This window comes from Maniola hyperantus, chromosome 8, assembly GCF_902806685.2.
Source record: "Maniola hyperantus chromosome 8, iAphHyp1.2, whole genome shotgun sequence".
NCBI classification, from domain to species: Eukaryota; Metazoa; Arthropoda; class Insecta; order Lepidoptera; family Nymphalidae; genus Maniola; species Maniola hyperantus.
Genome location: NC_048543.1, coordinates 14,946,689 through 14,960,247, shown reverse-complemented (window position 1 = coordinate 14,960,247; position 13,559 = coordinate 14,946,689).

The following is a 13,559-nucleotide window of genomic DNA, read 5'->3' as shown; positions in this document are numbered from 1 at the left end:
TTACTAATGCTAAAAAAGGAACGGAACATGACTTTCACATTTAAAGACTCTAAAATTTAGTGCACAATACAAATTTAAACAGTAGGTTCGCGAGTGCGTGCTAAAATCACGGGTTTTACCATCTAAAAATTAAATTTAGAAATGTCAAACTGCTTCTGTCCTTTTCATATTACAATAGTAAGAAGAGGGTGCGAATACTCTAAAATTAGGTTGTGCTTAGAATCGGTGCCATATCTCCTAGGTAAACGCGTCCCATCTTAAGCCACATCATCACTTTCCATCAGGTGTAATTGTGGTCAAGCGTTTGCCTATAGGCTATAATTAATAGAAAACCGGCCAAATGCGAATCAGACTCGCACACTGAGGGTTCCGTACTACAATCGTATTTTATCAACATTTTGCACGATAAATCAAAAACTATTTACTAGATCTCGTTCAAACCAATTTTCGGTGGAAGTTTGCATGGTAATGTAGATCATATAATTTTTTTAGTTTTATCATTCTCTTATCCTAAAAGTTACAGGGGGGGCACAGTTTACCATGCACACGGTTCACACAATACATCTACTTACCAAGTTTCAACAGTATAGCTGTTATAGTTTCGGAAAAAAGTGGCTGTGACATACGGACGGACAGACAAACAGAACATGATGAATCTATAAGGTTTCCGTTTTTTGCCATTTGGCTACGGAACCCAAAAAAAAAAGGATTCCACGCGGACGAAATCGCGGGCCGTCGTTTACTTCCTCATAAATAGAGAACCAAATTAAACAAAGCTGGCATTTCAAAAGATATACCTGATAATAGCGAGTAGCTTTTATTATGGAATCCGAAACATTTCCCATCGTTATACTCACTAATCTTGTAGACAGAAATGCTTTCCCCAGTCTGCCGCAGAAAATATGCAGCAAATCAATGGATTCTATTAGCCATTTATGTTCCGCTCGCCTCAATAAGACCGTAAGTCCTATTAGCATTACGATAAATCTACAAACTAAAGAGCTGGCAGAAAAATATTAAGTCGCGAACATTTTTGTAGAACAACTTTAACATAGGTACATTATTTTCGTGTAACTTTGACCAGGCAGCGCACGCCTCGGAAACTCTCAAATGAGAGGATTTTTTCCGACCTAATTCACATTATTTCAATTTCCCTGGGGATCTCTAATTTTTTGAGAATTTAACTATACCTTAACCTTCCTCTTAAATCATTCTATCTTTTGGTGAAAACCGCATTAAAATCCATTGCGTAGTTTAAAAGATCTACGCGTTCATACATACATACATACATACAGACGCGGGAAGCGACTTTATTTTATACTAGCGACCCGCCCCGGCTTCGCATGGGTGCAATGTAGATACTAATGTGGTGTCATTGGGGTGTCATTGCCTCGGAAACTCTCAAATGAGAGGATTTTTTTCCGACCTAATTCACATTATTTAAATTTCTCTAGGGATCTCTAATTTTTTGAGAATTAAACTATAGCTATAAACCTTTATCTTGAATCACTCTATCTATTGGTGAAAACCGCATTTAAATATCTTTTTTGTGCCATTGAGGCAAGCAACAAAGATTTTACTCTGCGAAGAGTAGAAAACGATCTCTGTGACGAGCTACGCTGACCGGGAGAGTTGTTTGTTTTATTTTCATTTTATTAAGACATTGAAAAGGTTCAAAAAGCCTTTCTAAGGTATTTATATAAAAAATTGCACGGGTATTACCCATTTATGTATCCCACAAAATTTCTCCAAGGGCACTTGGGTTTCCACTCGCTCAAAACCCGAAGAGACTGCGACCAAATTGGTACAATTTACAAGATTCTTAGGGGTGTGATCGACTGCTCTGAACTACACAACAAGCTCTGCTGCGTTTATGCACCCTCTAATTACAGCTATCTCCGCCACCGCTCCAAATTTTTCGTAAGTCCGTTTAGTCGCACGGTAGCGCGCTCCAGTCAGTGGTCACCCATACCGCGCACTTTGGCTGCGCTCAACGCGCTGCTGAAGGAGTCCCCTCGCTGTGACATATTTGCTGACAAATGGGCTGACCTCATGGGTCAGATTTTGCACTTTTGTGAAAATTTATAATTTTGCTTTTTAAAATTTATAATTTTAACAATTTTTGTATGTATGTTTATGTTAGTTTGTACTCGTAGTTTAATTAGTGTAATTGGCTTTATGGCCGTTCTAATTAAATAGCAAATAAAAATGATAAATGATTGAATATATAACTAATATCATCAGGCTATCGACAATAGACCGTGAAAGTGTGACGTCACAAGTCTATTAGGGTTGTGGGCATGCCCATCGTGCCCACAACGCTGGATCCCCGCTTACTCTATCAAAGCCTATTTCAACTCATCAGCACCTGAAGGAACTTATAATCAAATATAATTCCAAATCAGTGGTATGAGTATATTCTCTTGACAATTCAAAAGCACTTTTTAAAAGTTTTAAAATGAAAACTTTTCTATTTCTATTGCTACCAACTCCCTAGCTATAGTCTAGTCTAGCTTACAGCTGGGAATTTACCGACCATGACAATTATTGGCCACGTCACGTGGTCGCCACATGCTCGCGGGTCGACATACTTTCTACCAGCTTTCTCCTGCGCTTTTCACCGTCTCTATTTCAATTAGAATAGAACTGAAAATAGTACATCCTAGAGTCTTCAGGAATGTGGTTGTAGTTTTCCCGGCAGACAACGCGGCGGTTTGATTAGGTTTTTAAATGTACCTAGGTACTAAAAGCTTTTTTATTAGTTTATCTTGTTCGTATGTTTTCGCTCCTTGAAAATTGGTAAGGGATTTTTCGGATTTCGGATTCCATCCTCAAGCGAGGATGGAATGCCCTTACGGTTTTTTTTTCTCGTTCACATAAGTATAATCACTAACTACCAACTATGCAATGAGACGATTCCTCGTTCTTTCGAAGTTAGTTAATATTTTTTTTAATATGGCTGTTAGAGGGGCGCCTATGAGGTACTTGCCTAGGGCGCTCTTCACATGTAATCCGCCTCTGGTTCAGACTTTAAGTAGTATTTCTAAATTCGTGGAACTGAATAGTACTAAGAAACAGTTGTTTTACACACAACCTTTCACAGTGCTGTGTAGACTACAGTGTACAGTGTTGCCATTCTCAGAAGGGCCGCATTAGCACTTATGCAGAACTGCAACGGGTTACAACTTACGAGTCAACATGCAATATTCTGAAAAGCATTCTTGTTGCAAGTTTAGAAATAAGTGAATTACTTAAATAGGTTGTTCTTTTTATAATTTTAGACCCTCAGCCCCTCTTGTTTAAGGATCGTGTGATCCTCTTTCAGTAAAGGATGTCCTTGCATCGAGTCCTGTTTCTAGCTACTTGTCTGTCATCATCATCATCAATAATCATCATCATCATCATCATCATCAGCAACCAATAGACGTCCACTGCTAGACATAGGTCTCTTGTAGGTATAGGTCTTGCGCCGCCTGAATCCAGCGGCTCCCTGTGACTCGCCTGATTTCCCATCCACCTAGTGGGGTGGTCTTCCAACGCTGTGCTTTCCGGTGCGAGGTCGCCATTCCAGCATCTTGAGACCTCGACATCTATCGGAACCACAAAAGTCTTCGAGACAATATGGTCGCTAAATATGGGCCTCATAAGAAAGCTCAGAGTCTCTCAGCGAGAGATGGAGAGAGCTATACTTGGAGTTACTCTACGTGATCAAATTAGAAATGAGGAGATCCGTAGGAGAACCAGAGTAGGTAACCGACATAGCTCAATGGCGAAGCTGAAGTGGCAATGGGCACGGCACATAGTTAGAAAAACTTATCTGTACAGTATATACAGTCGCAGAAGTCGCATATATTGCGTAATTGTACGAAACAAATGAAAATACAAAAAAAGCAATTCTATTCGAGCGTCAATCAAAGAAATTAATTAGTCGACTTCAGTCGAGTTCGCGACGGGTTCCGGACATCTGCGCGTCAAGGGACTGGCAACGTTGCGTCATTGTGAATTATTTCGCTTTTATGTTGCAGCATAGACAATAATTTATTAATCTTTGTGTCACAGTTCAAATAACATGGACGTGGTAGAAAATAAACTGTATTTATGTCGCAATAGAAGTCGTAATGGCCGTGTTTCTTGGTAATGGTGACTGAAAGTAGGAATTTGGGAAGAGCATTTCGAACCGGTACATGATTACTTTAAGATTAAGATTTTCAAAAGTTTTAAAATAAAACGTCAACCTACAGGATATTAGGTAGTACATACAGACTCACAGAGACGTCTAGACAGAGCAATTGTGCGCTAAGTCTAACGACCGTAAGTAAGTTTGACGACCTCCCTGGCGCAGTGGTGAGCGCTGTGGTGGTAATAGTGGGAGGTCCCGGGTTCGATTCCTGGCAGGGGTTTGGAATTTTATAATTTCTAAATTTCTGGTCTGGTCTGATGGGAGGCTTCGGCCGTGGCTAGTTACCACCCTACCGGCAAAGCCGTGCCGCCAAGCGATTTAGTGTTCCGGTACGATGCCGTGTAGAAACCAAAGGGGTATGGGTTTAATAAAAACTGCCATACCCCTTCCAGGTTAGCCCGCTATCATCTTAGACTGCATCATCACTTACCACCAGGTGAGATTGCAGTCAAGGGCTAACTTGTACTTGAATAAAAAATAAAAAATAAAAATAAAAAGTGCGGGATGAAGAAGGAGTCCTACAAGAATTTTGTGCTTAGAAGGTGCTGAAATGTTTATTACCGGGAAAAATATCGTGCCAAATTGTATCTTCTACCCATCGATATAAATGGCAAGATATGCCCAGGTGAACAAAAATTTTCACGCTTTTGGAACCAAATAAATCAGCGCCACCTCTTAGACACTAATGAACGACCCGTTTGAAATCCAGACGTCATTGAGGTTGCATTGGTGCTAAAGCACCACTGAATCGGTGCCATTTTGTTTGTTCAATAGCCCTGTCCGTACGAAGTAATATATATTAGTCAATGCTTCTACCAGTTTTTCATGACGTACACACCTATATTTTGTTTTGTGGTATACAACAAATATTATAAAAGTATACTTATTCATTAATTCTTCACTTATAGAAGTCACGCTGTCACTTCTTCGAATTAATAGAATAGACACATCACAATTGTCTCGAAGTCAACGTCGAATCACGCCACACAAACTGGCAATTACAGCCTCTCGCCCGAGGCCAGAGGTGGCATTAGACAAGCGCTCTCTAGCCAATAAAACCTAGTAAATATCTAAATTAATGCCACGCAGCTTAGCTCATTTTCACGTCGATTCAGCACTAGCACTAGCAAATGCCAACGATTTAACTTGCGGGAAAGTTGATGGAAACTGCAGACTGCAGTGCTGCAAAAGCTGCAGTGTGAACAGTCAGAGAGCAACTTTTGATATGCATCTCATTCGTTTACACGGAATGTACATTTATGGCGCGTTTCTTGAGGGAGAAAATCGCCGATAGTTAGTCGTTTTTTCGCCGGCGGCGCGGCGATCGGACCACTGCCTTAAGGCCGAATTTTCCAAAATAATGTATACTTACCTACAGGTTTTTTTATTTAAAACTTATAATCTAGATCACAATTTTCATATAACTTCAAAAACATACGACTTTCATATAAACTCCAACCCCCATTTAACCTACTTAGGAATTTCGAAAAATCCTTTCTTATTGGATACCTACTCTTTACAAAGAATACGCCCTACAAATTTCATGTCTATAAGACCAGTGGTTTAGGCTGTGCGTTGATTATATACACGCTGAAATTGTAATAGTCGTTTTCCCGAATCGAAATGATTTTGTCGTGGTATTACAATCGATTTATAAAATATATAAAAAAATATTAGAGTCAAAAATGGCAAATTTACAATCGAGAAAAACTCAAACTCGAAAAAATCGAATGAGACCTCGAACCAATAGTAATACCGCGTGAGTCTATGCCGTATCACTACGCGCGAGAGCTTATTTTGCTCTAAACTTTTTCATTTTATTGGCAGCGCTGTTCGAGTGGATGTACCTACCCACTATTCACGTTACGTCTAGTGAGTTACCATTGTTTCTCACACTTTCGAGCTGATGTTTTTTTTTATTATTATTTCAAAACAAAAACATTTTTACTTTTTTAGTTTAACTCAAAATTTCGATAGTACAGTAGTACAGGGCAGAACGATTTGCGAACGTAGAGGGCAAATCATTCTGCCGCGGGAAGACAACCACTAGTCAGTCAGGACTTTGAATTTTAGACATACAGATTAGGTTTTTTGTAGCAACATAATACAGATAGAGTTAGACATGGTCTGTTTCTGAACATAATTTATATCTTTAGTTTAGTTTAGATAAGTTACTTGTGTGGTAAAGTTCACTTACTAATATTATACAAATAATTATATGGGCACCTACTCAGTGTAAAGCGAAAATTTACCGCGAGTTAAAAGCACGTTTCGCGCTAAAGCTGTAAATCGGTTTATGAGTTTCGGAAACCGTGCCAAATGTAGGCCGCCCTGCAAATACAAGGGGCTCACCAGTAATTGGTACTAACTCATGATATTATGTGGTGCGAGACCAGGATAGATATAATATGAATGTTTTTGAAGTACCTACCTACCTAGGTGACGAGTCGTTGGAGTACTTCCTACTTACCTATTAAATTTAAAAAAAAAAAAAAAAAAGAATATTAGCCATTTTTTAAATGACTAATATTCCCTTGTGCTAGGAGTAGGTACGACAATAGTGCAACGGGCGGGGTTTGAACCGTCGACCTTTCGGTTTTCAGTCCACTCCTATACCGGTTGAGCTATTGAGGCTCTGAATTATTTGACAACTAGCTGACCCGCCCCGGCTTCGCTCGGGTGGAATTTAGAAAATAGAGGTGGGGGTTGAATTTCCAAAAATCCTGGAACACGTATTTCTTCATTTGTGACCGAAAACCCAAATACCAATTTTCATGCAAATAACATGAAAAATGACGTACTTTCGTACCAACTTTCATCCCCTATTTAACCCACTTAGGGGTAGAATTTCGAAAAATGCTTTCTTAGTGGATACCTACTCTTTACAAAGAACACACCCTCAAAATTTCATGTCTCTAAGACCAGCGGTTTACGCTGTGCGTTGATATATATGTCAGTCAGTCAGTCAGGACTTTGGATTTTATATATACAGATAATGATAATCGGCTGAATTCAGTGATTAGGTTAGGTTTAAAGGCAGCGCTAAAGATCTGCAGGAACTGTCGGCAGATGATCTGGAGCCATCTCAGCGGTCCTTGCTGGCCGCAACACGCACATCGCGCAGACTCACTTGCGCCGCGTTGTCGCAAGTTCACTCTACTGCAATTTGCAACCAAACTTACATTAGGATATCTAATTTGGCAAAATAAGTTTAGATAGGTACCATTTTTGCCATAGTTATCAAAGTGATATTTGCATTTAATTTATTTGACGCATAACTATCGATGGTATCTATTGAGTGGGCCAATAAAACTCTGCCGTGGAATGGGCCGCGGATTTCAAAATAAAGGAGACAAATTCTCAGAAACAGGTTCAACGAACTTTGACTTTTGCAGTTTCATTGCCAATTTCACGGTGGTCCCAGTCTTTGTACTGTCGATTGTGGATATACGAGGTTATTTAAATCAGTACCCTTATTGTAAATCCGAAGTGTTTGTTTGTTGGTTTGTCCTTCAATCACGTCGCAACGGTGCGACGGATTGACGTGATTTTTTGCACGGGTATAGACAAAGACCTGCAGAGTGACATAGGCTACTTTTTATCCCGAAAAATCAAAGAGTTCCCACGGAATTTTGAAAAATGTAAATCCACACGGACGAAGTCGCGGGCGTCAGCTAGTCAGCTAGTATATTATAAATAATTCTTTATTTGGGATATTATGAGCGACGCAGTAGGTAGGTACAAACTAAAAGAAATAATTAAGTACCTACCTAACAGAAACCACAGAACTCAAATGTCAATTTCGAAATTTCTATGCTTTTTCTGGAATATTTCTTCTGAAATCTGGAATATTTGAGGACCTGGCGAACAAAACAGTGTATTACTATTACACTTCTAATCAAAATACCTACTTAAAATCATAATCCAGGGTTCGTCTTTAGAGCACGCACCTCTAACTTTTGAAATCGCTACTGTTCGCGCGTTGCAAATGCGACTAACGACGATCATAAGTAATTAATAATTAATAATTAATTACTTATTAATTTATAATTTTGCTTTTTAAAATTTATAATTTTAACAATTTTTGTATGTATGTTTATGTTAGTTTGCACTCGTAGTTTAATTAGTGTAATTGGCTTTATGGCCGTTCTAATTAAATAATAAATAAATAAATAATAATAATAATAATAATAAGTAGCGATGCAGAAGCAGGCTACTGAATCGCTGCTCAAGTCGCCGTGGGCAACCTCCCTAAGGCTCCGCACAAACGGGCCCCAACCACAGACGCCGGTGGCTGGCGACAAGCTGTTTACAAGATTTTTAACACTTTTTGTAAGAAATCGCCGAACACATGTTTTATTATTTTGTTTATTTATTCAGATACAAGCTAGCCCTTGTCTGCAATCTCACCTGGTGATAAGTGATGATGCAGTCTAAGATGGAAGCGGGCTAACCTGGAAGGGGCATGGCAGTTTTTTATTAAACCCTTTTGGTTTCTTTACGGCATCGTACCGGAATGCGAGCGTCCACTTGTCACCGGTCCGCGACATGTCACCGGTGGCGGCCACTTGCTTCTTACAGGGAGTGTTTTACAAATTTTAGCGACCATACCGATCACTCGTGGCAGCCACCGTCCACCTATGTTTGCGCGGTAAATACTTAACTACTACCCGGTCAAGCTAAGTTTGCACCTCGCGTCGATAAAAAATTAAAAAAAATTAAAAATCACAAGTGGCAGACAAAAATTCGTAGTACGTGGGTCAGTGACAAAGATGCGAACATATTATACGTTTTTTTTTTTAATGTTTAATCGACGCGAGGTGCAAACTTAGCTTGACCCGTGACCGGGTTATACGTGGCGCGCGACAGTGGCTGTAGTCGGTGGCCTATCTGCGCGGAGCCTTATGTTAAGCAATGGTTCAGTGGTTCATTAATCAGAAGTGGGATATTTACATGCTAGTCGTATCTTATCAGTGTGAGGTGTATCTGGTGCACGCAACCGGGTCAGGCTTGCATACGTTGTACAACTATTTACAGCGTCAATTGGTACTGATTCTGAGCACAACCTAATTTTAGAGTATTCGCATCCTCTTCTTTTTTTTTTTTTTTTTTTCTTTTTTTTGAAGCTTAGTCACTTAGTGACTATGTCGCTTCGTATCCTCTTCTTACTAATGTAATATGAAAAGGACAGACGCAGTTTGACATTTTTAAATTTAGATGGTAAAACCCGTGATTTTAGCGCACAGTCGCGAGCCTACTGTTTCTTCTTAAAATGTAAAGTTCATGTTTTGTCTCTTTTTAGCATTGTTAAAAAGAAAAGGATGCAGATACTCTAAATTTAGAGAAAGACAACGGAATCGGTGTTAATGAATAATTAAAACAATGGAATGCACTATCATTTTAGTGCCCTAATCTTCGTGCCTACGATAGACTCAAATAGTCTGAGTCAGGTCATCGTTTTTTCTAGAGATGTTCCTGGTGTGTCATAGTCATATCTCCAAGCCCGTGGGAAGAAAAGGAATAGGACCATCAGAGTCGGTAACCGGAAAATAGCATTCAAATATGTGACACACGTTGCAAATATGCGACCACCGAATATTTATTTATTTATTTATTTATTTATTATTATATAACATACTTATAGGTATATATATGATATACTTATAGGTATCTATAGTAGGTACCTACGCGACGGGTTGAAATGGCAATCGGGGAGGGAACAGCCCCCTCGCTAACCTGGTGCGAGCAAGCGCAAGTGACGTGCGGATGCAGTGCGGGGCGTCCCCCGCCTCATACCTCGATTGCCATCTTGATCTGTCGCGGACGATACCTATAAAGATTGCATGCCCCAGTGAAAACAAAAAGATGACCGAATGTTTGCGGTGAAATCGACATCTGCAAATAGTCTGAAGTTTGGCTGAGGAATTCCTTGACTTCCGACAGCGCAAGGAAGCGAGGCCATAATGTATCAATATTTATAAAAGGACATCACACTGACTGACTGACATTAATAAAAAACAACATGACTAGGAGGACAGACGTCATCAAACCAGTCCCTGCAACTCGTTGAGGAGATCTGTCCACTATTCTTTCACCAATCTAACACATTGAGACCCCAACGTCTATCGGTTTTTCGAAAATATGTGCCCTGCCCATTGCCACTTCCCCATTCCCCAACATCGGGAGGAACTTTTTAAACTTTAAGGGCGTCTGGCAAGGCGTTGCCACGACACGCAATGTCTGACAATGCATGACGTTATTTCTAATACCTACTATTCCACAGAGAAATTATAAAAAAAATTGTCTTTATATTTGACTTAAGAAATTTTACACCTTTATTGCCTGTTATCTCCCAAAGCCACCGTGATCCAAAGAAACATCCAAACAAACGTTCCTCCCAGTGTTGGGGGCAATATAAGCAGAGAAACTTTCAGCTTTTATAAAATAACGAAAGTCTGGCACGCGTTGGCTCTTAGTCCAAAAAAACAGTCATGTGACTGCAATGGTGTACAAAAGCTCGTATTTCAATAAGGATGTCAGTGTCATTTTCCTTTGTAGCACACTCAAGTGGTTTGCATACAAATTGACCTAATTTATTTGCAGATATTTAGTCCCGTTAGGTCAAATTATTGCAGTGACATTAAAATTGTTTGATTAGGTAGGATCGCTTCATTTTTAGGATTCCGTATCCGTTCTTCAAAAGGAAAAATGGTATCCTAATAGGATCACTTTGTTGTCTGTCTGTCTGTCGGTCGGTCTGTCAAGAAACCTACAGGGTAAGTACATTCCCGTTGATCTAGAATCATGAGGCAGGTAGGTAGCTCTGACATTCGGGGAAAAATCTGAAAACCGTGAATTTGTGGTTATATCATACAAAAAAATTAAATTGTGGTTATGAACTAATAATTACTTATTTATTTATTTATTTATCGTGCAAAATGTCAAAAAAATACGACTGTAGTACGGAACCCTCGATGCGCGAGTCTGACTCGCACTTGGCTGGCGTTTCTTCGATAACGCTACAAATTACAGTTCGGCTGGGTTTTAAAAAGAGTGGAATACCTACCTAGAATATTAGACTAAGTATTAACGACAGAGGAATGCGCAGTGCTCACTGCTCAGACAAGCCGCCAAGCGCTTAGGAGCACGAAGAAACCAATATTGTAAGAATTTTTTATTTCGTGTGGAAATTAAAAAAAAAAAAAAACAGATGTTATTTGACGTGATTTAAGTAAAAAAAATATACCATCAGCTGGAAACTTCAGTTAGTGCTGACGTCACTAAAATGGCAGCCACGCGCATTAGCAATTTGCGGGATTTATATTTCGCTTCTGTATATTTATAATATACAGAAGATAAACCATTAAGTTTTTATATGGTTTTTATCAATTAACTTTTTACAAAGTCAAGAAGACAGACACTGATTAAAACTAATAATTGGTTAAGTTTTTATGAAACCCCTTATGTTATTTAACTTATAATGTTTTTTCAGAAACTATTATGCTTGTCATTAGGTGTAAGGTAAATGCGCCTATAATCGTCCCCTAATTAAACAGTTTTTGTGCCTCGTCAAAAGGCCCGAGCGGACCACACACGCTTAACCTTGGCTGTAACACGCATGTTTTGAGATACCCCAATCACAAAACATAAGTGGTGTAACACGAAAATAGTCTTAGAGATAGTCCTAGAAAATGACCGTACCTGCCTACTACGAGGTATTTTTCATTTTATTTTTTAGATACATTATACATTTCGTTGGTACTTACAACTTGATTCCCAAACGAAATTAAAAGTATAACGGCAGTCGGAAAAGTTTAATTTACAACACCCTTTTAAAAAAAGGAAAAATGTAGACTTTCATTTTCAAAACCCTTTCAATACTAAATCTACAAAAAAATAATTAAAAACTCTATAGGAAAAATGTATTTCATTTTGAGGCTGCTTTGCTTTTTACCGAAATCAATCTCACGAAAAGGGTTTAGGAAAAGTGTTTTTGAGAAAAAATACTAAATGAACGTTTGCAAAGTAAAGACATTTCAACTAATAAACTATATTTAAAGTTAAATCGTTTTAGAATTTGCACACTCCTAATCTTATTTATTTACGCTCAAAGTTGTCTGCCATAAATTCATTATTAAAATAAGATTATTTCGATGCTCGTAACTTTAAAATTAATATTTTTTCAATGTTTTTTATATCAATAAATCTAGATAGTGGCAAGACAAACCTATATAATACCTAGTTTTGAGCGTAACCATCAAATAATGTAATAATCATCCTCCTAAGTTGTATGAAGAAAGCACCGAACTGCGCACTCTTAAGTACATTATTATTTTATTTAGAGAACACAGAAAAAGTAAAGTGCAAACCTGTTATAAAAAATTACAAGTCTTTTATTTGTCATTAAGTGTATGGTAAATGTTCTCTACACTAAACAGTTTTTGTGGCGCGCTCAGAGACCGACAGAGACCCCACACGCTCCTTGTAATGCAACCTCATTTGTAAAGCATCTCTTGTGACTAGGGCAACCATAAATACCCACTTTCTAACACGTCGTTACTTGCCTATAGTCCGTACAAGATGATTCCTTATGCGTCATTTTAACTCTATGAGTCAACTGACATGTCAAAAGTACTGTTTACCTTTAAAATAAGGACTAAAATCGTACTTTTGACATGAAACTTGACATAAAAACTTAAAATGGCGTGTGAGGAGTTAAACTTTACGCATTATACGTGCAAAACTCAGGTCAATGCCTCGCCTTTTTAATATATTTTTGTGCTTTTTTTGTGGTATAATATCTGTAATCATCAGTGTACTTTCACCTGTCTTCGTTTTTGCCAGCGTTCTGGTTACACCCTGTATTATTTTATTCATGTACCTCTAGTGGAGATATAAATGTTTCTATCCCAAACGTAACTGGAAGATCGTGAAATAAAAATATTTATGTTATGTAGGTCAACTATGGCACGTATGAAAAGTTAAGATTTCTGTCTCGTCTACACTTTTGCAAAGATTATAATGAGAAAAGCGGGTAAGCTACTAATACATTTTATTGCAACTGAATTTACTGCAGTCATTAATAATTGCCCTTGACTCCGAAGAAATTCCCGTGTACCTAATGAAGAAATTGATGAAATTATTTAAGCAAATTTTAAGAATACAATAATATGGTTACCTTAGTGTAATGCATCCTTGGTAGATGCAACGTACCAGATTCTAAATGACTTTGTTTTTGTAATTGGACCTCTTGTCTAGAAAAAAGTAGACTTAATGATCTTTTTATTTTACTTTTTGTAGGTACAGGGGTTAACTTAACAACACCTTAACAGCACGATATTTAATATAATGCATTTTTAATTTAAACAGTTTTCATTTG